Genomic DNA, 24447 nt, shown 5'->3' with positions numbered 1-24447 from the left:
TATATCTTAAGAAGGAATTCACTAGAGGTTTTTTTTTCAGATTAAGGTCCAAGTTGTAGGAAAGGCTCATAATGGAAAAGAATATTTCCATCTCTCTTGAAACCCCACAAAGTAGTGAAATGTTTTCCTATTATTACAGAACTGAGACAGAGACTGATTTATCAAATACTTCTCTGTCATGGGTAGCTTTGAACATGAGCCTGGGTCCAACATCCATTTATTTTTTATAATACGCTAGTGTTGTGTACTGGAAAGAGACCTGGATGTGAAGTGGGAAGTCCCCAGTTCAAATCAGAACTCTGCCACAAACTCCCTAACCAAGCATGGTCTCTCAGCCTCAACACCCTATTGCAGTGGTTCCCAAACTTACTGGGTTCACAGCCTCCCCACAGCTCTTCTTCCTGGCTCAGCTGGGTGTTGCCATCTTAGATCTTGCAAAATCCAAGATAGTGACACCCAAATCTTGCAAGATCCAAGATGGCAGCACCCAAATCTCACAAAATTTGGGCACCACCCTCTTGGATCGCACAAGATTTTGCAAGATCTAAGATGCCATCAACCAAGAGAGCTAGCAGGAGGGGCAACCAGGGAAAATCAATCACATCCCTGTGAGTGCATTGTGGTGCCCTAAGGTGCCACAGCTCACACTTTGGGAACCACTGCCCTATAGCTTTATGATAAAACACTGACTTGCCTCCCAAGGTTGCTATGTACAGATAACTAAAAGAATGTGGAGTGCTTAGAAAACTCTAGACCACTATGTAATGCTAAGTATTTATTATTATTTTCATTACACAACATAAAATCTAGGTGAAGAACTACAGAAAGTGATTGTCTTTCTAAAGAGGATGCTGAGAGCTCCATGTTCTTGGAGAATGCCTAGGAATATTTTATGGCAGCACTGAAATAGCTATCTGGATTTTAAGAGCGAGAGGCCAAGAGAGAGAATATAATTTCAAAATCCTTTGCTTATTTTTTAATTTATAGTCCTTGGAGGGGGAAAAAAAAGAGCGGATAGCCCAATCATTTATATGCCTGGGCAAAAGCAATACATCTATATAAAAGTACAGTGATATATTTCTGTTGCTAGTTTAATGTGCTGCTCTGTGCCCTGTGTGTTCTGATTCATTGGAGAGCAGCAATCATGTCGACAGGAGCTGTTCTTCAGTTCCCATCAGCGACAACTAAAGGCCAATTCAAGGTTGTGGTGGGGTCATGAATCTAACATATTCACTGATAGAACAATTTCCCTTCCACATGACACTGTCAGGGGGACGCCGCAAATATACTGTACGAACTGCTGTTGGTATCTGTATCTTCTTGCTGCTCACGTTTCCCCCCCCCCTTTACACAATTGTGAGTACAGACTGGCCTTGGGGAAACCATTGTAGGATCCTGATAGCCTGTTAAATAAGGTTGCCAACTTCTTTTGCCAGCCTCTGTGCCTTTAACAACATCTTGACATGCAGACTCATGCAGGTGGTAATGTTTTATCTCCATGCAGTGAAGAGCTTCATCTGCTGATTCCTGCATCTGTTAAAGGCACAGAACAAGATAGACAGGTCAATTTGGGGGGGTGGTCAATTGCTCCCACTGTACTGTTTACAGAAGCAATTCCCCACTATACAAATGTATGTGAGTTTAAGAAACAGAGGGCACAATCCTAACTAGGTCTACTTAGAAGTAAGTCCTATTTTGTTCAATGGGGCTTACTCTCAGGAAAGTGTTGTTAGGCTTGCAGCCAGAGTCACATCCATAACCTGTAGTGATAAAGTGCTGCACCACCAGCAAGCATGATCTGAAGCCTCAGAATCAGTGCAAGAATGGTCGTGATCTATTGTTTAAAATATTTCACTGCTCTTTCTCAAGGATCTAAATAGCTCACAACAATCAACCATTAAAACCATCACAGTACAATAAAACAAACATAAGACTGAGGACCTAAAACTGCTTGTGCAAGAGTCATCCATTCAGGAAGATAAGTTTTTGAAAGGCAACCAAAACACTGCAGTGACCCTCCTGGGACAGAGAGTTTCCCACTTTGGGTGCTGCCACTGGACAGATCCCCTCCATGCCCTCCAACTGCGTTTTGGAGAGTGATGGAACATGCAAAATAATTTCTCCTGTTGACCTCAGAGCACAGGCATTTTCATAAGGGGGAGGGGGAGGCAGTCCTTCAGGTATGCTGAACCTAAATCATGCAGGGCTTTAAAGGTCATGACCAGCACCCTGTACTGAGCCTGGAAACCTATGGGCAGCCAATGTAAGTAATGCAAGATTGGTGCAATGGGATCCAATGGGTCAGCTGCACTAAGGAGCCTTGCTGCTGCGGTCTACACCAAACAATGTTTCCAAGCACTTTTCAAGTTGGCACCCAATTACTTGATCAGCATTCCTGCTAACCAGAAGTACCCTTGTCTTGTCTGTTTATTGTCTTGTCTGTTTCAGTTTATTTGCCCACATCCAGACCGTCATCCCCTCCGGAAATTGCCTCAGAATTGGGATGGGATGGGATGAGATGGAAAGGAGAGACAGAGCTGCATGTCATCTGCATATTGATGACAATGAGCTCCAAAACAAGTCTGAATGATGTCTCCCAACAGTTTTATATTGATGTACAACCATCATGGGGGACAAGATGGAATCTGGTGGAATACTGTACATCAGGACCTATAGTGTTGAACAGCATGAACTTCTTGACGCTACCTTCCAAGTTTATGATTCTATGGAGTCTGAAGCTTTTTTAGTATGAAGTTTTCTTTCATGGGTTTTTACCAACTAAAGGGGGGGGGGAGAGAGACAGAAGGGGAGAGAGAGAGAGAGAGCACCTAAGGCCACTTGGCAATACAGGGTATGAAATGTAGGAGAAGAAAATACGTTTCCAGTATAATAGTCATCTTCTGACACCAGTTTTTCTAAATAATTGTTTTAACAGGAGCAGAGAGAATTGTATTTATAACTGACAGATGGAAAGGTCATGTTTGTCTAATGTTCAGGTTTAAATTCAGATAAGTCTGAGTATCCCACCAATTATTTTAATAAGAATTAAGTAACTCATCAGTGTGGATAACTCTTAACTTGGTAAGGCCGGCAAAGTTCTACCTTATCTTGCATTTTTCATTTTGCTTTTGTAGTTCTGGCTAACACTGAACCAAAACTGAACAAGAGGCAATCATAGTATTTTATTGTATTGGCAACCTTCAGTCTCGAAAGACTATGGTATCGCGCTCTGAATGGTGGTTCTGGCACAGCGTCTAGTGTGGCTGAAAAGGCCAATCCGGGAGTGACAATCCCTTCCACACCGGGAGCAAGTGCAGTCTGTCCCTGGTCTGTCTCCCTGACTATGGGCCTTCCTTCTTTGCCTCTTAGCCTCAGACTGTTGGCAAAGTGTCTCTTCAAACTGGGAAAGGCCATGCTGCACAGCCTGCCTCCAAGCGGGCCGCTCAGAGGCCAGGGTTTCCCACTTGTTGAGGTCCATCCCTAAGGCCTTCAGATCCCTCTTGCAGATGTCCTTGTATCGCAGCTGTGGTCTGCCTGTAGGGCGCTTTCCTTGCACGAGTTCTCCATAGAGGAGATCCTTTGGGATCCGGCCATCATCCATTCTCACGACATGACCAAGCCAACGCAGGCGTCTCTGTTTCAGCAGTGAATACATGCTAGGGATTCCAGCACGTTCCAGGACTGTGTTGTTTGGAACTTTGTCCTGCCAGGTGATGCCGAGGATGCGTCGGAGGCAGCGCATGTGGAAAGCGCTCAGTTTCCTCTCCTGTTGTGAGTGAAGAGTCCATGACTCGCTGCAGTACAGAAGTGTACTCAGGACGCAAGCTCTGTAGACCTGGATCTTGGTATGTTCCGTCAGCTTCTTGTTGGACCAGACTCTCTTTGTGAGTCTGGAAAACGTGGTAGCTGCTTTACCGATGCGCTTGTTTAGCTCGGTATCGAGAGAATGAGTGTCGGAGATCGTTGAGCCAAGGTACACAAAGTCATGGACAACCTCCAGTTCATGCTCAGAGATTGTAATGCAGGGAGGTGAGTCCACATCCTGAACCATGACCTGTGTTTTCTTCAGGCTGATTGTCAGTCCAAAATCTTGGCAGGCCTTGCTAAAACGATCCATGAGCTGCTGGAGATCTTTGGCAGAGTGGGTAGTGACAGCTGCATCGTCGGCAAAGAGGAAGTCACGCAGACATTTCAGCTGGACTTTGGATTTTGCTCTCAGTCTGGAGAGGTTGAAGAGCTTTCCGTCTGATCTGGTCCGGAGATAGATGCCTTCTGTTGCAGTTCCAAAGGCCTGCTTCAGCAGGACAGCGAAGAAAATCCCAAACAAGGTTGGTGCAAGAACACAGCCCTGCTTCACTCCGCTTCGGATGTCAAAAGGGTCTGATGTGGAGCCATCGAAGACAACAGTGCCCTTCATGTCCTTGTGGAAAGATCTGATGATGCTGAGGAGCCTGGGTGGACATCCAATCTTGGGGAGAATCTTGAAGAGGCCGTCTCTGCTGACCAGGTCGAAAGCCTTTGTGAGATCTATGAAGGCTATAAAGAGTGGCTGTCGTTGTTCCCTGCATTTCTCCTGCAGTTGTCTAAGGGAGAATACCATATCAGTGGTGGACCTGTTGGCTCGGAATCCACACTGCGATTCTGGATAGACGCTCTCTGCAAGTACCTGGAGCCTCTTTAGTACAACTCGGGCAAACAGCTTTCCTACAACGCTAAGGAGAGAGATGCCGCGGTAGTTGTTGCAGTCACCCCTGTCACCTTTGTTCTTGTACAGCGTGATGATGTTTGCATCCCTCATGTCTTGAGGTACTCCACCTTCTCTCCAGCAGAGACAGAGGATTTCATGCAGCTCAGTGACGATGATCTCTTTGCAGCATTTTAGGACTTCAGCAGGGATGCTGTCTTTTCCAGGTGCCTTGCCAAAGGCAAGGGAGTCCAGGGCCACGTGAAGTTCTTCTAGGGTTGGTTCACTGTCAAGCTCTTCCAGCACAGGCAGGCACTCAATGTTGTTCAGTGCTTCTTCGGTGACTACATTTTCTCTGGAATATAGCTCAGAGTAGTGCTGCACCCAGCGTTCCATCTGCTGCGTCCGATCCTGGATGACCTCGCCTGTGGCAGACTTCAGAGGGGCAATTTTCTTCTGCGTTGGACCTAGGGCCTGCTTGATACCATCATACATCCCCTTGATGTTGCCCGTGTCAGCTGCTATCTGTATCTCGGAACAGAGCTGGAGCCAGTAGTCGTTAGCACATCTCCTGGCAGTCTGTTGGACTTTGCTGCGAGCAGTTCGGAGGACCTGCAGGTTGCGCTCACTGGGACAGGCCTTGTATGCTGCTTGAGCTCTCCTCTTTTCCTCAATGACTGGTGTCAACTCCTCAGAGTGGGCTTCAAACCAGTCTGCCGCCTTGTTGGTCTTCTTGCCGAATATGGACAAGGCGGTGTTGTAAACGGTATTCTTGAAATGTTCCCATCTGTTGGATGCGTTTGCGTCGGCTGGGCCTGGAAGAGATTCCTCAAGCGCTTGTGCAAATTCCTCCACTTTTCTCTGATCCCGGGTCTTGCTGGTATCAATGCGAGGTCTTCCTTCCTTTTTCGTGTGATACAGTCGCTTTGTTTGCAGTTTCACTCTGCTGCACACCAGGGAGTGGTCAGTGTCGCAGGCAGCACCATGATAACTGCGTGTGATCTTGATGCTGGGAAGGCTGGAGCGTCTGGTGAGGATCAGGTCGAGCTGGTGCCAGTGCTTTGATCTTGGATGTCTCCAAGAGACTCTATGTTGGGGCTTTGTGTTGAAGAACGTGTTGCTGACACAGAGACCGTGATGACAGCAAAACTCTAGCAGGCGTTGGCCATTTTCGTTCATCCTCCCAGTGCCAAACTGACCTAAGCAAGTGGGCCATGAACTGTTATCAGCACCAACTCTAGCATTGAAATCGCCGAGGATGAACAATGGCTCTTTTACAGGGATTTTCTTGACAGTGGTGGCCAGGTCATCATAGAATTTGTCTTTGGCTTCTGCTGGAGACGACAGAGTCGGTGCATAAGCACTGATGAGAGTGATAGGTCCTGCTGATGACTGGAGCTGCAGGGACAAAATTCTTTCACTTCCCACAGTAGGTGGGATGATGGATTTCAGCAGGGTATTTCTGACCGCAAAGCCAACGCCATGTTCCCTGGTTTCGTTTGGTGGTTTTCCCTGCCAGAAAAATGAGAAATTTCTCTCCTTGACAGATCCGGAATCTGGCAGCCTAGTCTCTTGAAGGGCGACGATGTCCATCTGCAGTCTGCTCAGCTCCATGTCGATGACAGCTGTTTTGCGTGCGTCGTCTATTTCTTGCAGGTCATCAGAGAAGCCAGGTGTCATTGTCCTAACGTTCCAGGTGCCCAGCTTTAGGGCAGTAGTTTTCTGTTTTCTGTTGCATGGTGCAGAGTTGTCGATCCGCTTGTCGGTTTTCACCCTAAACCCCACGCACCCCATGAGGTTAACGGACCGTGGCGAGGCAACACCTTACTGGCTGGGGACTGCCCAGCTTAAGGCGGGCGGTAGCTGCCCAATGAGATGCAATGATCTCTCCCACCGTCGGAAGCAGCCCCTGGCGTCATGCTCTACGCCAATCGAGCAAAGACTTATAACCGGTAAACTGCTGCTTCCCGTGTTGTGCCGACGCCGTATGGCGAAGTTGGAGTGTCCTCTCCAGTGCGCGAAGCCTGGGTAAAGAAGGTATGGAGGATAGGCTGTTACCCATGCAGCAAATCCCCCCTCTCCACGTCGCTGGAATGGTCCAATGGAAAGGCAGAAGCCAATACGGTTGGTTCCAGCGGCGTCGCAGGAGTTGCCAGAACGTGACTGTGTTCAGCCATGAACTGCCTAAGGGACTCCGGCTCCTGATTTTGCCTCGAGGTTGACTCCTGAAGCCTTTTCCAGAACTGGATATAGCCACAAGGCAGTGGAGGTTTGAGGTCAGAGTTTCCTTCTCTTAGATGAGCTGCCTTCCTAGGCTGACGAGTCCCATCTACCCGGGGCAATCATAGTACACCACTGTATTTAAAAGCTGAAAGCACATTTTTCATCACTTCATTGATGAAGTGTGGCCTCCCCCGTCATATCCTATCCCGCCCCCCACTAAGACCCAAAAGCCTGACATGGGACTTCTTGAGTCTGCACCAGCTAAATAACTGAGTAGGCTGGGGATGTATGTCCCCTTACTCCGAGGAGATCTCCAGCCTGCTCAACTCCAGCACAGGATACAGTGGGAGCCCCCACTGCTTGGCTCCTACTGCTCCTGCGCTGGATTGGATTGGGCCCTGAGTTTAACTGCTGATGTGCTCAGTGGAACTGTTATTGACTAGTCATTGCATCATTGAGTATTATAGGTGAAATTCCACAATCCAATAATGTTAGAGTATATGTGGTTGCTATGAATAGCTATTCACACCAGAAAAAAAACACCGAACAGTTGTCATAGTTACTAATGAACTACAGCATATATATACCATTCACCTTTTACGTGGGATCAAATTAATTCACACCAATGCGACCAATATTAGATGTGTTCCTGTACAGTAGAGCTTTTGTTATCTGAATGTGGTTATCAGCAACACTGGTCCTGACACCCAGTGTTTCATCAGTGCAGACTGCTAAGTGTCCAGAACTGTGGAGCATTTCAGTGGCTTGCATATCTCTCTGGTTAGCTAGATATCTGTTGTTGCATAGTTTTTCTGGGAGCAAGGAGCTATCGAATGGAATTGATTTCCTTGACAGGAAGCTGGACTAGATGGGCCTATGGCCTGATCCAGTGGGGCTGTTCTTATATTCTGGTTGGCAACCTTCAGTCTTGAAAGACTATGGTATAAGCCTACAGCACCAGGTATTCCCAGGCGGTCTCCCATCCAAGTACTAACCAGGCCTGACCCTGCTTAGCTTCCAAGATCAGATGAGATCGGGCATGTGCAGGGTAACAGTTGCTACTTTTTGCAATGTGTACTTCTTAGGTGGCTTTAGTCAGCTTTACTTTTGTCTGAGTCTCAAATAATATTTCCCTTCTTCTATATTAAGTGCCAAACTAAAATCACATTCTGTTCTGTGCAACTTTCCACCATTTGTGGAGGCACTGTGCAGTCGTCTGCTACATTACCAGTTGATTACCAGGAGAAGGGGCTACTTAGCCATTGCTGCTGGTTTGGTTTGGCACCGATTTAAGTGCTGAGGTCAGGCCATGGCCAGCGCAGCCATGAAGTGACCTGAAGCAGCTTGCATCAGTGGCAGAGCAAGGGGTCAGTGCATTGCAGGCAAGTTGAAAACAGACTCTGCCAGTGTGACTTAGCAGCCTGCCAGTTCAGTGGTGACTCAGTGCATGCACTGTTGAATTCCTTCTGGGGCTGCCATTTGCAGGTGCCCCTGCTTAGCAATGCCTCTGGGAAGGCATTAATCCTTCCCCTCTCCCTTTGCAGCACTCCAGCCACATCCACTTCCTGCCTTCCTTGCCTTGCTTATGAGTAGGCCCTTACTTCAAAGTGGGCTACCTCTCATAAGAATACTTCTATCTGGCTACCCCATTTCTATGTTTGGGGGCTCTGGCAAGGTTGGCATGCCCCTCAAACCAGGGGGGAATCCAGTGTTTGTGCTGGGGGGTGGGCCATGAGCACCAACTCCAGAGCCCAGGTCAACCAGACAGGTAGACCTGGGCTTTGGGTTGAACTTAATGGACTCCATGGCCGAAGTTTGTTGGGTGGGTAGACCTCGGGTCCCACCTGGCCTTGGAGCCCAGGTCTACCAGCTGGGTAGACCTGGGCTCCCATTCCAGCCAATCTCGCTGGTGCCTGCCCAGTGGGCATTTCTTTTGCTCTTAATTTTGCTCCCCAGCTTGGCGGGTGCCCTTGCCTGCTGGCAGTCGGGGGGGGGCGACCACACACCCATGGCACCCCCCCATGGATCAGCCCCTGCCTTAAAATTTCACAAGAAGCAAAAAACAATTTGATCTATAACAGACCAGACTTCAGTAGGTTCACTGGCCTCAAGTGGAAATCAGATCAAATATACATGCTACTCTACTAGCAAAATCTCTTCTAGTAATCTACTGATCCATTCAAAATCATCTTCTAGACAATATAGCCACTCAACAGCATTGAAAAACAGTAAGCCAAGAAACTTACCTAGAATAAAAGATTTCCTCTACAGTAGCATTCCTTCTTACAAAAATAAAAAATACAGAACAGCGAGTCAGTCAATCCCTGGAACAGCTGTTTTGTCAGAATTCCTAGAAAAGCTTATGATTTGATGGTTAAATTCACCACTGCTCCAACCTAGTCCTTGGTACGAGGACATCAGAGCAACTGGACTCTTGTCTTAGCAGTGCTGCTGCCCTTGCAGGAATTTCAGAGCATTCTGAAGTGTTTGTAGCTGTAAATCTATAACGTCAAATAAGGAGAGAAACATTTGTACATGATAAAAGCCTCTCCAGGGTAGGAGATTATAGACACCTTCTGAAGCATGGAGAGAAAACTCTCTTTTTTTCTAGTTCTATATTATAGGAGCTGTCTAGTACAATCATCATCACTGACCATGATCAAACTCCAGATATGATTTGTGGCAGTTGTATAATATAATTCAGTAAACTTTATGTATCTGAATGACCAGTTAAAAAAAAAAAAAAAGAGGCCAATAAAACAGCTGCACATAGGCCATCACAGCTTTTGACGGATGAGTCCTTTTCATTAGCAACTAGCAGACCTAAGCAGGGGATCAAAAATGTTTTGTTGACCCCATCTTAGAAGCTTTCAAGTCCACTTGTAAGTCTAAACTACCACCAGAGAGAAATCCTGCAAAGTGTCTGTAGCACACCCAGTACATCCTCCCCCATTCATTAAGGCTGGCATAACTCGTCTTGGACAGAAACAGCATGGCCAGTTATCCATGCTCTGATAACCTTGAGATTAGACTAGTGAGATGTGGTGTAAGTGGGTGTGCTGCCTTTGAAAACTTCTCAGAAACTTCAGCCAGTAACTTAGCAATTGCTCTTTCCTGTACTCAGAACAGCAACACTGGCTCCCAGTCTCTTTTTGGACATGCTAGCTGTTATCTTTAAAGCCCTAAATGGGTTGGGACCTGAAATTTGAAGGATTGTCTTCTACAACATGAGTCTGCTTGAACTGCGTAATTATCAGATACCCTCCTTCAAGTCTCTGCCACCTGGTGGTAGACAGGTGGCGGCAAACTGGCGAGAGGCCTTCTTGGTTGTGGCCCCCCATATTTAAATTCCTTCTCCAGAGAAACTCACCTGGTGCCAACTTTGATCTCTTCTCATTTCAGTTGTCTGGGCATTCCAGTTCAGTGCAGCTGCTTCAAATAGCTATGCTCTTCTGCTTGATTTTACGGACTCTGTGGTTGCTTCTCCCTGTTTTTGTTTTAAACATGGGATGTCACTACATTTGGTCTAACACATACAACCACCCTTGGAGTCTTGTGCTGGAGACTTACACATTTGTTAACTTACACATTTGTTAAATAAAACCCACACCACGGCTTTGCAGTGTTCTTTGCCAAGTCATATAGGATTGTCTGCAACATCTTACATTGTGAGGAGAAAGAACATGTTTCTATACTTCTTACATGATACACTGATTGGCTTGTTACAAACATTCTCTCTTTCCCAAACGCGTGTGCAGTTCAGACAACCTCCAAGCAGGCCCCCTGATATTACGAACTTGTTTTCTGCTTCTGACACGCCCTTGATTTCTGCTTCTGCTATAATAGTGTAAGAGGGAATTTGTGCCATCTATTTTGTGGTTATTTCTGTCAAGGAGTTGAGTAAACACTTGAGTTCAGTTCTGGTTCAGATCCTTCAGGATTTTTTTTTAGCTTTCTTATTCAGTTATGGTTCAGTTATTAACATTTAGAAGTGTTTTGGTAGACAATTCAGAAACACCTTGAACCTGTGTTGAAGCAGTGCAGAACAACACCAACCTCTCTGTTGCTTGCAGTAGGACTCAATATAATAAATACATTAGAACTATCCACCTTGAGAAAAAGTGTTTTTAACAACTTTTTTTTTTTTTTACATTGAAAGGGCTTTTTACAGACAAAACATGCAGTGGAATAAAAAACATGGGAGAGCAGCTTTCACATTATATAACTGAAAATGGAGTGCCCATTTACTTGTGATACTTGTGAACCACTTGTTTGATTCCAGTTCAAGGCAGTCAAGAGAGTTTTGAATAGCGTTCAGTTCCAGTTTGTTAAAAAAAGTAACCCTCTCTGAAGGTTTCATCTTTGACTCGACCACCTCATGTTCCATATGAAGCTATGAAGCCACTTGTGCATCTGCTGTTGCTGTTGCAATCACTGAATCCACTCCTTGTGATTAAAGTGGGTGAAATGTTTTGTCAAAGCTCCATAATGATCATTCAGAGTTTCTCTGCATTCCATACCTCTCTTCCTGCTTGCATTCTCCATAGCCCCTGATTTCCATCTCCATGCTGGAGCCTTCCTCTGTGTGCCGGTGGAGCGATGGAGACCACCACAGCAGGTAAGCCTTACACAGGAGGCAGATTACCTAAGAACATAAGAACTGCCCCACTGAATCAGGCCATAGGTCCATCTAGTCCAGCTTCCTGTATCTCACAGCAGCCCACCAAATTGAGGTGGGGGAGGGCAGGGAGAGGGTTGAACAGGGTGCAGGGAGGGCAGAATAGGGAAGAGATGGAGGCAGGTGTGGACAGATTGGGCCCAGGAAGAGGGCAGGTTTGGTGGCTGCAGCGTATGCCAAATCCTGACCACCCCCTCCCTGGGCCTGATCCGCCGGCACAGATAAATGCAGACTTGCAGCAGTGATATTGCTAGTGCCAGTCCAAGATAACTCATTATGGCTGCTGGAACTAATATCCCCTTACCCCGTAGACCTCTGACAACCAAAAATCCCATTAGAATGCAGCACAGCCAGCACACCATGCATTGTTGCACAGGGATTTAGGTTGGATTGGACTATAAGAGTTGGAGCAGCCATTGCATGCATCCTCTGCAACTGTACTTGTTGCAGTGCCTCCTCCCACGTTGACTAGATTTGAAGAGCAGGGAGTACAGAAGAGGGCCAGAGCACCTGAGAGGTCCTTTGTCCTCCATACTTCCACCCTGTTTGCCTTTGCAAACTCAGGGAGGAGGAATGGCAGTGTGGGCAGTGACAGTGAAAAAGAAAGGCAGCACCTTCCCCCTTGACCCACTGGTGTCTAGTGGTTCAGTCTGCATAATGAATGGGCCACCTCTGGGCAAGAGCACTGCACTTTGGGTAGAGAGCTCCAGGGAAGGGGCTGAAAAAGAACATGCTTTTATGAGGCAATGAAAGCAAGAAGGTTTGAGGGAGAAGGGGTTAAAGGCACAGATTATGATAGAGCAGAAGGCACAAAATGAGAAACAGATGAAAACAAAGCAGGAGACCGGAGGCCTGTTCCGGCCCAGCACCAGTGCTCAAGTGTCACAAACATGCTGTAAGGCATGCCTACGACACTCTGCGGAGCCTGTGCTGAGCCAGCACTGGGCAGAGGACTTCTGCCTGGCACTTCAGGTGAGTGCTGGGCAGCAGAAAGGTATGTCTGGGTGGGGGGAAGGTGTGGTGGGGCAGGAGGGGGCAGAGATGGTGGCAGGGCCTGCCACCATATCCTAACCACCCCTCCTGGCCTGGGTGACCTGACATGGGTCTCCTTGCATCTGGGTGCAGATCCAAGGAGACCCATCAGGGTCATCTGGCCATTACACGGGGTAAGAGGAGCATAAGCTCCCTGACCTTGAGTAGCCCTGGCACTGCTTCTCAGCTCCATGGAATGCAGCGGTAGCCATTTCGGCACCGCTGCAGCCCTAGGTGCTGGGAAGCACAGGATTGGGCTGTGGATGAATCTGAGTAGCATGAAGGGGGAAAGAAGGGAAAGGAAGTCTATAAGAGGAGAGCAAGAGCTGTGGCTTAAATATAAGAGCTAGGAGTTGAAGGTGATGCAAACAGGGCATGGAAGGATGAGCAAGTGGTGTGGTCACAGTAAGAGGAGGCAAAGATGATTGTATTGACAACATTTTGGAACGGCTAAACAAGAAGAGTGGGAAAATACTTAACTGGTTAACGTGATGGTCTGGAACCCTGCCACTCCAGGTAAGTCTCCAAATGGGACAAATCTGCATCTGGACTGAACAGTTTCATGGCTATGTTCAAATTTTATCTGCCTTTTCTAAATCATGACATGATTTCCCCCTCTGAATCCAGTGGTGCTATTCAGGAGTAAACGATTGCTACCTTAATCCTGCAGATGATTTATGTGATCCTGACAACTTTGATGAACGAACACAATTTTTTTTTTCCTAACCAAATTACAAGTGTTCACACTTTCGATGGGAATATCATATAAATTTTGTGCTAATGAATAGCTGACCATTGAAGCAATCAGGGCATTATTCAGAAGCATGTCAGAATGCAGGCATTTGGCAGAAATGTAGGATTTAAGAGGACAGTGCTCTCTGCATTTTCGAAGGCAGAATAAATTTAAAGTGCTGCTGCTTATTGATTTATGCTCTTTATACTGGACATGGCTTTTTATTAAAGAAAGCAGATATTCAATAGTGTTAACTAGTAATGGGAATTGACTTTTCACTAATTGCACAGAGGCTGGCATTAATACACTTTAATAGAACCTGGGGCTTGTCTGCTCCTGATCAATCCTGAAGCGAGTTTTTTCCCCCCCTCTTCTTTTTCAACTTGCTGTGGTCAAAGGATTCCAGCATTGAGATTGTTGGAGATATGTTTCACCTTAAAGAAACACCATCTATTTAATAGGACAAGGGCCATTACTTGATGGAATAAGCTCATTAATGCAGAAGCTTCATTTCATGCCTTGACTCTCGATGGATCATTATTCCCATATGGTCCACCATGCTGGCTTTCAGCTTGTTGCATGTGAAAACATTGACTGTATGCCTATGCACATGCTGCCATTGCAGTCAGTGGGGCTTAGTATGCATGGCTGGCTCAGCTAGGATCATGATCCACCAAGCCAGGCCCATGTGCTAAAGTGAGGCTCTCTCATTGCTTGTACAACTTCATCAGGCTTTACAGGCAAGAGGAACTTTATGTGCAGACGGAGCTGTACATTGCAGTTCAGATGTTTTATTCTATCATGACAATTTATCTAAAGACAAAGGTCAGGACTACAGCTATGCTAACACCAGCCATCAAATGACTATATATTTCATTCCATCCTGCTGTGTGTAGGCTTTCCATGTGTGATGTGACTAATCCTTGTGGAGTGATTCAACAGAGATTTAAGGTTGATTCCTTCTAAGTTTGACAGAGCATTTGTCAGATTCCCGTTTTTTAAATGGTTGAACATGTTCAGATCAGGACTCCACGTCTCTCCCAAAGTTGTTCAAAGACTATCTTGAGTCAGGACATGTCAGACTGAAATAATCCTGGATGACCGCTATAGCCCAATTCTACTTCTAGCAGAACAGTATCCTTAATTACCTACAGTTGATTGGGGGGGAGGGTCATGCTGTAGGGCTGCAAGTGTTTGCTGGTGTGTTGTATATTTTATTTATAATATTTGAAATAGACACTTCAGCCCTGCAGGGGGGCTATCTAGAATGAGCATTTTTTAAAGGGTAGAAAAAGGAGGGAAAATTTTTTTTAAAATTAAAAACATTCATGAAATGGTAGCCCAGGCAACAATGTAAAGCCATAATAAAATGGATCTAATGGATCTGTGATAGGGGGCAGGAAAGGACCATGTTCAGGGGCTCCCTGCAGCAGAGGTGGACAGTGCTGTTGAAATACTGAACACTGCAGGGGGCATAGGAGAAAAAAGATTAAGATGAAAAGGTGCGGGAAGAAAAATTGTGCTTTGGCTGGTGTTTTTTTTTAAAGATCAGATGGCAATGCTATCCTTTCATTCTACACACTTCCAATGTTAAAATATATCCTTTGTCGTCCCCCCCCCCCAATGGCTGCCATGAACTCAATGCCCCCAAATGCATCGAGGAATAGATGGATGTTGATACAAAGGCTGCTCTATCTTGGGAGAGACACAATTTGGACAAGGCCCTTCTCCAGAGCCTACTTCGTCACACAGCTAATCCAATGTTGATTAAATAAATTGCCCTGCATAATGTGTAAGAGCACAGAAAAAAAGACTGGTGCGTTTTGGAAAACTTACTAATATTTTGTTTTGTCTCTCCCCCCCCCCCCAAACTGGTACTTTCTTTCTGATGCCTTGTTTCATCAAATGAAAGATCAAGCATAGCTTATTATTCTGAAGATAACCTGTCAGTGGCTTAGCGTGGCTCCTATTTCAAAGCTTGTTATGTGACTGGCAATAAAATGTGACTAATATACTGTTAATTAATATCATGTCCTCCAGCTAATTTATCACATTATTAATCAGAGTGATAAAGTGAGAGAGAAGTAAGCTTACCTACAGCCATCTCAAAATTCAGCCCATGATACAAAAAAAGAAAAAAAAAGAAAAAAAGGGGGATGGGCACTTCAACCAGAGGAACGAAACATCTGAATGCTTCTGAATGTGTGCATTGTATTTGCCAACCCTTTAACTTGTCCCTCTGGAATATGTTACACAGAAAGACAGAATTTAAAGTGAAAGGGCAACCAATTCTGATCATAACCTTGCCTTTGCACTTCAAGTAATTATCCTTTAATTGCATTACACTATTTGAAATAGAGCCATAATTGGAAAAAAACAATTTGACATTCCCTGACGCTTTCTCTGACATGCGCTATTTGCTTTTTATTCAAATGTAAATTTTCTCTATAATACTGTCAAAGAAGAGGGTGTGGGGGGAAGAAAGCAAAATTGAAATGTCAGTAACAATTTCTGACATGCAGAGAGCATCAGCAGCAAGTACAGGATGCTAGGCGAGGTTTATAGTTCAGGTTTTAAAAAAGATCAAAATACAGAATGAAGATAAGCAGAGGGGGAGGGAAGAGAAAGGGGGGTGGGTGGGAGAGTACCGCTGCTCCATTCCGTAGGGATAGATATATGTCAGTTTCTTCCATACTATCAAAATATCAAACAAGCTACTGGCTGTAATTGTGTGATGAATGAGCTTTGCAGATTACACTGAAGGAATAAAAAATGAAGAACAATTTTCAACTCTCATAAGATGTCAGCAACATGGAAACTGTTGAGGTGCTGAGAAATTTCTTAGGATCTGTGGCAAGACCAAGCATGACCATTTGTGACCGAGTGTTGGCGTATAGGTCTGGTCTACATTACGGCCTGATGAACAAGCGCCACATGTAGTAGAGCATGGGAGCAAATCTTAGCCTTGCAGACATGCGTTGTAGTGTGTAGGATGTCGAGCTGTGCATCCTTTCTTGTACTGGGCAGCTTGTGCATATGCAGTGGGGTCACCGAAGACATTCTACCTTACATGCTAGACTGGACACAATGTGAATGAACCCTTTGGATCTTTTTCAGGTGGCTTTCTGAGACTGTCTATGGGCCTTATAGCAAACCTACCATCTCAACCTACCTGGGGGCTGGGGATAAGAATAGGCCCTCCGTTTGGCTGTACTTGTCGTAAGAGGCGACTAAACAGCCACCGGGTAGATGGGACTCATCAGCCTGGGAAGGCAGCTCATCTGAGAGAAGGAAAACTATGATCCCAAACCTCCACTGCCTTGTGGCTTCATCCAGTTCTGGAAAAGGCTTCAGGAGTCAACCTCGAGGCAAAATCCGGAGCCGGAGTCCCTGAGGCCGTTCATGGCTGAACACAGTCACATTCTGGCAACTACTGTGACGCCGCTGGAACCAACCGTATTGGCCTCTGCCTTTCCATTGGACCATTTCAGCGACATGGAGAGGGGGGATTTGCTGCATGGGTAACAGCCTATCCTCCATACCTACTTTACCCAGGCTTTGCGCACTGGAGAGGACACTCTGTTCCAGAGCCACCATTCAGAGCGTGACACCATAGTCTTCCGAGACTGAAGGATGCCAACAACCATCTCAAATTTGGAAACTCACAGCAAGCAGTCATTTTAACTACAGATATACTTGTGTGAGGGATTGCTTAGAAATGTACTGAAAAAAGGGGGACCTTGAGAGTGAGAGTGAGTTGCCTGTAGGATCACCGTTGACTTGCCATTTCCAAACATGCACACCAACTGGACATTAGTTTCAGACATGCTGTTAGCACTGGCAATTCTAGGACTGCTTGAGACAGTAGCATACCTGAGGGGGGGGAATGGTAAGTACTGCAGGCGCCACAATGCATTGTGTAAGCGGCCTCTCTCACTTGCAGGCAGAGCCATTCCGGGCAGCAACGGCAATGCACAGGCACTCACCAAACCAAATGGCATCTCCTGTGTGTTGCTGTCACTGCCCAGAATGGCTATGATGGCAAGCGGGAGGGGCCGCTTACGCGGTATGTTGCCATACCTGCAGTACTTACCGTTTCCCCCCTTAGTCATGCTACTAGCTCAAGAGATGAGATTACTGATGCTGGTTGTAGTACAAAGGCAGGGAAGCTTCTTAGATATTCCATGCATCACAACTAAGACCCTCCCTTGCATACACTCTTGCAATCCTACTGAATGTTTTAAAACTACTAGTGAAGATTGTTGTTCCCTACATCTCTTTTTACATACCACAGCTGCCTATCTTTAAGAACACACTTCTCAGGACTTAACAGTATGTCCCATCACACAGGGTGCTGACCTCAGCATTTTCAGTTTAGTGTTGCCATTTGCTGTCCCATATCAAGTCAGAAATCTTCAACTGCAGATTACTAGTTAGTGTCTCGTTTCTTTACAGTTATTCTAGCCAAAGCCACAGAGATTAGCAAGAAAAAAAGTCCATCTTCATTTGTGAATTTTGTTCTTTTGTCCCTTCCATTTCATCACTCAGACTGAATTTCTTCTCGAGAGGTGGTGAAGGGGTCAGCCAAAAATTCCAGTTATGAAAGATTCCAGCACATTATTTGGAAATATATATGATATCGAACTATATGATGATTTACTTTCATGTATTGGCTGCAATCCACCATACAATTATCCATGCTCAACTCTAAGGTTGAGTGTTTAGGACCAGAGTAGAAGTGATTAAATACCATGTCCCCATTGTTCATTTCCATAGGTCAGTTTTCATCCTGATGTATCAGCTAATCTGTGGACCTGATATTGTGAATGAAGCAAACATTGGCTGTCTCACCTAACGTTGTTCCTGGTTTGAAAGTGTCATATAACCCTGGTTGTGGATGGGATCATTATCAGTGCTTGATTGTTTAGAATTTGTTTAACTGGACACTTGTATAAATCCTAAACAGGGCTGTATTCTAAATTTCCCCTTCAGGACACCTGAACATAAAGGGCATGTGTATGTGTGTCAGAGAAAAAGGTAGAGAAAAAGCAGAAAATTACGCTGTAAGACAATAGGGTCAATTCACCTGATTGGTTGATTGTAAATTTATCTTTACTGTCTGTGTAGATTCCATGCTCATGGATGGCATGAAAGTCATCAGATTCATGCCTCATGAGCCAAAGTATCTACAGAATCATTAGATTAAATCAAAAACAACAAAAAGGCACTGAAATTCATTTCATTCAAAGAAATATGACAACAGTGTTGAGTGATTTGAATTCATAAACGTTTTGCTATGAAGCTGTAGTCTGAACACATCAGAAGTAGTGTGTCAAATTAAGTTTGTTCAGTCTTTGGGTGGTTTGTTTTTGGGTATGGAAAAGAATACTTACATTTTTTATTTCTTTGTTATAATTTAAATTTATCATAGTTGTCATCAGGTGCAGAAGAGGTAAAACTGAATGGAGAGACTGACTTCTATGAAACTACAGGTTTCACCATTCCTTCTGCACAAGGAAAACACCAAACCACTGGGGAATACAATTACACTGTGTGTGTGACAATATATTGCCAAAGTATGTGCATATTTTAACAACAGAGTTTGTTCAGTACTATGTAAGAAATGACTCCCAGTTTCCAGAATTATCAATGAACTGCTCTGTTTCACCAGGACAGATTTTTTGCCCCCATGAGACCTGTTCTGGACATGGGAAGCAATTTTCAGAGGGCTTATTGCAGTCCTCTTCCTTCTTCTACACTATTTTCTTGTTGATAAATCCTGAATAGTAATTCCATAATCATTTAGTTTAGATGATAGAATAAGCAGACAAAGGGCGCAATCCTAACCCCTTAAATCAGTGCTTTCCAGCACTGAAATAAGGGCAATGCAGCTCTGAGGTAAGGGAACAAACATTCCCTTACTTTAAGGAGGCCTCCGTGAGTGACACCCAACTGCAGGATGCAGCACATGTCCCACTGGCACCGCTATGCCAGTCCTGGAAAGCACTGACATAAGGGGTTAGGATTGCTCCCTAACTGTATTTTAGAGTGTGCTTTCTCTCTGAAGTTTGTCAAGTTCGCTTGCCACGACCTAAACATCCAATGAACGAATGTACAAAAAAGAACCTTGCAAATCTTCTTTCCTCTGCCCAGCCTTAATTTGCCTTGAACAGAGGGCAAGAGAAAGATTTTAGTGGAATAGTTGCAGGATAAAATAAACTGCAAATATAATTCCCTTCTGCTTAGTAAATTTGAAATTGGGGAGAAAAAAAAGCAGCCTATGGGTTATTTTATTGTTCATGGTACTTTATTTTTAAAATCTGTGTGTGAATTACATTATCAAAATCTTCCTCTGAAAATCTCTAACAAAGTTTAAAAAAAAATGTAACAGCATTTAGTAAATGGACTGATAATTATAATTAGCACCTCCAGAGGAAAGGGAGCATCATTGGGTGAATTTTGTTTCAGCAAGGTCATCAGAATCAAGACCCATTGCATCAAGTGATTAGAGTTCTCATCAACTGATCTGCTATTTATTTCAAGAAATATTTATATTTTATCAACACCTGTATTAAAACATGAACTGCTGCCACTTAAAAAATCTATCTACTGAAAAATTTTCAGTCTTCTCCCTCATTTACTTTAGAAAATTTAGAAATCGCATGAGCTTGTGTCCTACTGGGTGTGCTATAGTATAGCCTATAAACCATTGTGGATATGTATAAATGCACCTTAAAGCGAGAGCAAATAAGGCAATATGATATATACCATAATGGCAATGTGGTCCACAAATAAAAATTTTCTCAGCTAATTCATATACAGAACTAGGGAAAGTTTCCAGCAAATCTTGGGAAAAGATAATATGCAAAGTACATGAAGCAACTGGGAAAAGAAGAGAAAAATGATTTACTTATTTTATGATTAGAATATTGAGTTTATTGTTAACATTTATTTAAATGTTCCTGACCTTATAACTTCACTTGTATGAATTTAATCTCATTTGCTGATTTATTACTTAGTTTGACATTGTGAACTCCTGGTGTGAATCTCTGTCCACATGAAATCCAAGTGGTTTTTTTTAAAGCGTACAATCTGATTTTTACACCACTTTCAAAAAGTTACTATCCATGTTTCTAGTAACGCGATGCCCTCTGCTGGATCTAGTAGTGTAATTTTCAGATAATATTGCAGATACCTACCTGGTTCTAGTAACAATGTTGACTGCGTGGAATTGGACAGAATATGCAAGTTGATGTAGCTTTATTCTTCTTGGATTACTTTTTTCAAGCTAGAAGTCTTCAGTCACAGGTTTTGCTGGTTATTTTAAATAAATAAGTGAACTTCAGTGTCTCATTTCCTGGCTGCAGTTCTTGGTCATGTGTACGGATTCTCTGTTTGCCTTAAGTTCTCTGACTCCTCTCTTTCTCATTCATCTGAATGAAACTCACTTCGAACTCTCATTTCCAAGCTCCCACTACTGTCTTTTCTGGTGCCACTGCCTTTTAAAATTTTTGCTCACTCCACTGGATTTCAGCTTGAAAGGAACTACGTATATTATGTTGTGTATCTCCCCCCCCCCAAGGTAACTCACAAAATCAGACTAAAAACAAACAAAATAATGCAATGAAAATAAAGTCATAGCACCAACTCAAAAAACAACAGGCAACCTCAACTTGAAATAAAATAAATACCTGGCAGAACAGAAACATTTTCTTAAGCTTGCAAGAAGCAAACACTGTGGGGATTGTGCAGGTGCTCTCTGGAAGGAAGTTTCATAAGGTTGGTGCCACAACAGAGAAGACCCTCTCATGTGTCACTGTCAAGTGTGTATCCATGAATGACCGTACATGTATGAGGGCCTCCTCAGGTAACATTAGAGCAGAGGTTATCAACATTTTTACTATTACGGCATGTTTACAAGGCACTAAAATGGTCAAGGAACACCATCAGGTTTTTGACAATTGACAAGGCACACCACACTGCCAGTGAGGGGCCCACATCTCCCATTGGGCCTACTAATAAATTACCTTCCCCCAAATTCCTGTGGCACATCTGTGAACCACTTGCAGCACACCAATGTGCCATAGCACAGAAGTTGAAAATGGCTGCACTAGAGGATGGGTAGATTCATTGTGTGTGGGGGGAGAGTCCTTCAGGTCTATGTAGCTCAAATCATGTAGGACTTCAAAGCACCTTGAATTGAATAAGCATGAGCACCTTAAATTGTTCTTGGAAATGAACTGGCAGCCAGTACAGATAATACAAAGGGGTATGTAACAAAGTCAAATTCCCTAGCTTCTGTTAGCAACTAGATTCTGGTCGCCGCATCCCAAAAAAGACATAGTGGAAATGGAAAAGGTGCAATAGAGAGCGACTAAGATGATTACGGGGCTGGGGCACCTTCCTTATGAGGAAAGGCTATGGCGTTTGGGCCTCTTCAGCCTAGAAAAGAGACGCCTGAGGGGGGACATGATTGAGACATACAAAATTATGCAGGGGATGGACAGAGTGGATAGGGAGATGCTTTTTACACTCTCACATAATACCAGAACCAGGGGACATCCAATAGAGTGTTGGGCGGGTTAGGACAGACAAAAGAAAATATTTCTTTACTCAGCGTGTGGTCAGTCTGTGGAACTCCTTGCCGCAGGATGTGGTGCTGGCGTCTAGCCTAGATGCCTTTAAAAGGGGATTGGACAAGTTTCTGGAGGAAAAATCCATTACGGGGTACAAGCCATGATGTGTATGTACAACCTCCTGATTTTAGAAATGGGTTATGTCAGAATGCCAGATGCAAGGGAGGGCACCAGGATGAGGTCTCTTGTTATCTGGTGTGCTCCCTGGGGCATTTGGTGGGCCGCTGTAAGATACAGGAAGCTGGACTAGATGGGCCTATGGCCTGATCCAGTGGGGCAGTTCTTATGTTCTTATATTCTTATGGATTATCACATTTTGAACTAAAGGAAGCTTCTGAGCAGTCATCATGGGCAGCTCCCCATATACTGCATTACAGTAATCCCGTCTTGATGTCACCAGTGCCATATGTCTGAATGAGCCAGGAATGGGCACAACTGGCAAACTAATTGGCACACTAAAGGCAGAGTAGCACAGCCAACATTCAGGAGCAATGCCAAATCCAAAGAACCTGTAAGCTGTGGATTGGACCGTTCAAGGTGAATGAAACCAACCAGAACAGGCCTATTCTCCATCCTCAGGTCAGTAGCTAACCAAATGGACCTTCACCTTGTTCAGATTTGATTTCAGCGTGTTTGGCCAGATCCAGCCCATTACTGACTCCAGACACCAGTTTAGAACAACACTATACAAGTATGCATCGTGTAGCAACATTCCAGAAAATGACCTAATGCATATATGATGGCGGTCCTGCGGAACTCACCAGGCTAGCTTCCTTAAGTCCTTCCTTTCAGGCTTAATCGTTTGCGTACTTTCTTAGGATGGAACACAGCTGTGTTCCCTCCTAGCTCTGCAAGGCATTCTGGGGTGTGACAGGGCTGCCCAGGGTATTTTTAGTGCAACCTGGCAGCCATTTACAGCTGGTTGGGCAATGATAAATGTGCTTAACGATGGGATTTGCGGAATGTATTCCCATTAAGTGATGCATACCTGTATATATTAAAGGCCTTAGTAATGTGAATTAATTTACAGTGATACCATGTGAAAGATAGGAAGCGGCTGAAATTAATAGATTGCTAAATAGAAAGGAATTGTGAAACTGCAGTCAAATGCAAAGCGAACCAAAAATAAAGATTCCTTCATCTTGCTCTTTTTATTCCAGGGATCTTGTAAGTATTGCTGCAATGACAGTAGGTAAAGGAAATTTAACAGCAGTATGGTTTTAAAAGTGACTGCATTTCTTTAATGTTAATACCATATTTTTAATTATAGATGCTTTTAACCTTTGATCTGGTTATAAGCTGGTATAGAAATGAAGTTATATCTTTTTAAATAGCCTTAATCGATAAAGACATTTCCCAACATAATTCGCCCGTTTAGAGAGAGCCAAACTTTTAAAACTCTCTGCTGAAAAGGAAATTAGTCTGGTTCAGTTGCAATGGGAAATTAAACTAGCCTCTACAAACCCTAGGCTTGTATGCCCCATCTCCCGTATGTGAAAGGAGGAGAGGTAAGGTCGAGGTTGACATTGAAGCCACTTTTGGCACTGGCTGAGAGCTCAGGGCTATCCAAGTCCCACTACCAACCCGAAAAAGATGGCAGCTGCCAAGGAGCACTCCATACAACCGCTGTTTCTTTCAAGTAGGTGTCCCCCAAACCCTTATGGTAACTTACTTTAGTGACAATGACTTAGGAAACCCTTCAGCAACCCTTCACTATTACATCCAGTAACACAGCAGTGGGAGCATTGCATTACACACCCATGACCACATGGTAGCAGCTCCTTTAACTTTTGTTGCTACTATGGGACCCACAAGAGCACTTAGCATTGGGCCTCCATGAACCCGGTGCTAACACTTCTCAAGGATTTTAGTTTCTGTTTGAAACAAGCCATTGTGTTTTCCCTATGATTTGAACTCATCCACAGGTCCTCAAGTTCATATGCAACACAGAACTATGGTTTATCTCAAAACAAAAGCCTTGCCTCCTTTTTCACGCAGAAGTGGGTGGGGAGAGCACTCACAAGCCCACATATTGCACAGGGGCATTCTTGCACGAGAGAGCACACCTAGGCATCTGCTATCAGAAGGTGGAAGAGATAAGCTATATAAATAATATGGAATAAAGTCCTGAAGTCAGACTTTTTTCAAACAGTTAAAAGGGTAGCAGGCATTCACTGTATCCATGCAGAATAATAACCACTGGTTTTAAAATAAAGGGAGGGGAATTAGGGTCTGGGACAGACACAAAGATGGTCAGGCAATTGAGAGCATCCTACAGGTTGGCACATGCCTTCCTCTCATATGGGCGACTCTTTCCTTCCTTTCAGTTTTGGAACAAAGTATGGTTAGGATTAGGTTTATACTAATTTTACTGCTAACCCTTGTTAGTGTCAAACCACTGTTTGCAACTATGATGAAAAGCACATTTACTAATTGGTTTAAAAGCATATTTACTCACTGG

At 44.3% G+C, this 24447-nt stretch overlaps 1 long non-coding RNA gene and 1 pseudogene across 1 annotated transcript in view; one reads left to right on the top strand and one right to left on the bottom strand.

Annotated features, from left to right (window-relative positions):
• Positions 1-16852, top strand: part of LOC136634705 (uncharacterized) — a 31299-nt gene extending 14447 nt beyond the window's left edge. Inside the window, exons 2-3 of the long non-coding RNA XR_010793361.1 lie at positions 11455-11525; positions 16468-16852. This is a non-coding gene — a long non-coding RNA (uncharacterized lncRNA). The remainder of the gene's footprint in view (positions 1-11454; positions 11526-16467) is intronic.
• LOC136637021 (5S ribosomal RNA) lies at positions 7854-7970 on the bottom strand (annotated as a pseudogene).
• Positions 16853-24447: the final 7595 nt, after the last annotated feature.

The sequence above is a fragment of the Tiliqua scincoides genome, chromosome 1 (assembly GCF_035046505.1).
Source record: "Tiliqua scincoides isolate rTilSci1 chromosome 1, rTilSci1.hap2, whole genome shotgun sequence".
NCBI classification, from domain to species: domain Eukaryota; kingdom Metazoa; phylum Chordata; class Lepidosauria; order Squamata; family Scincidae; genus Tiliqua; species Tiliqua scincoides.
The sequence above is the reverse complement of the archived record's forward strand: the minus strand, read 5'-3'. Positions and strand labels throughout refer to the sequence as shown.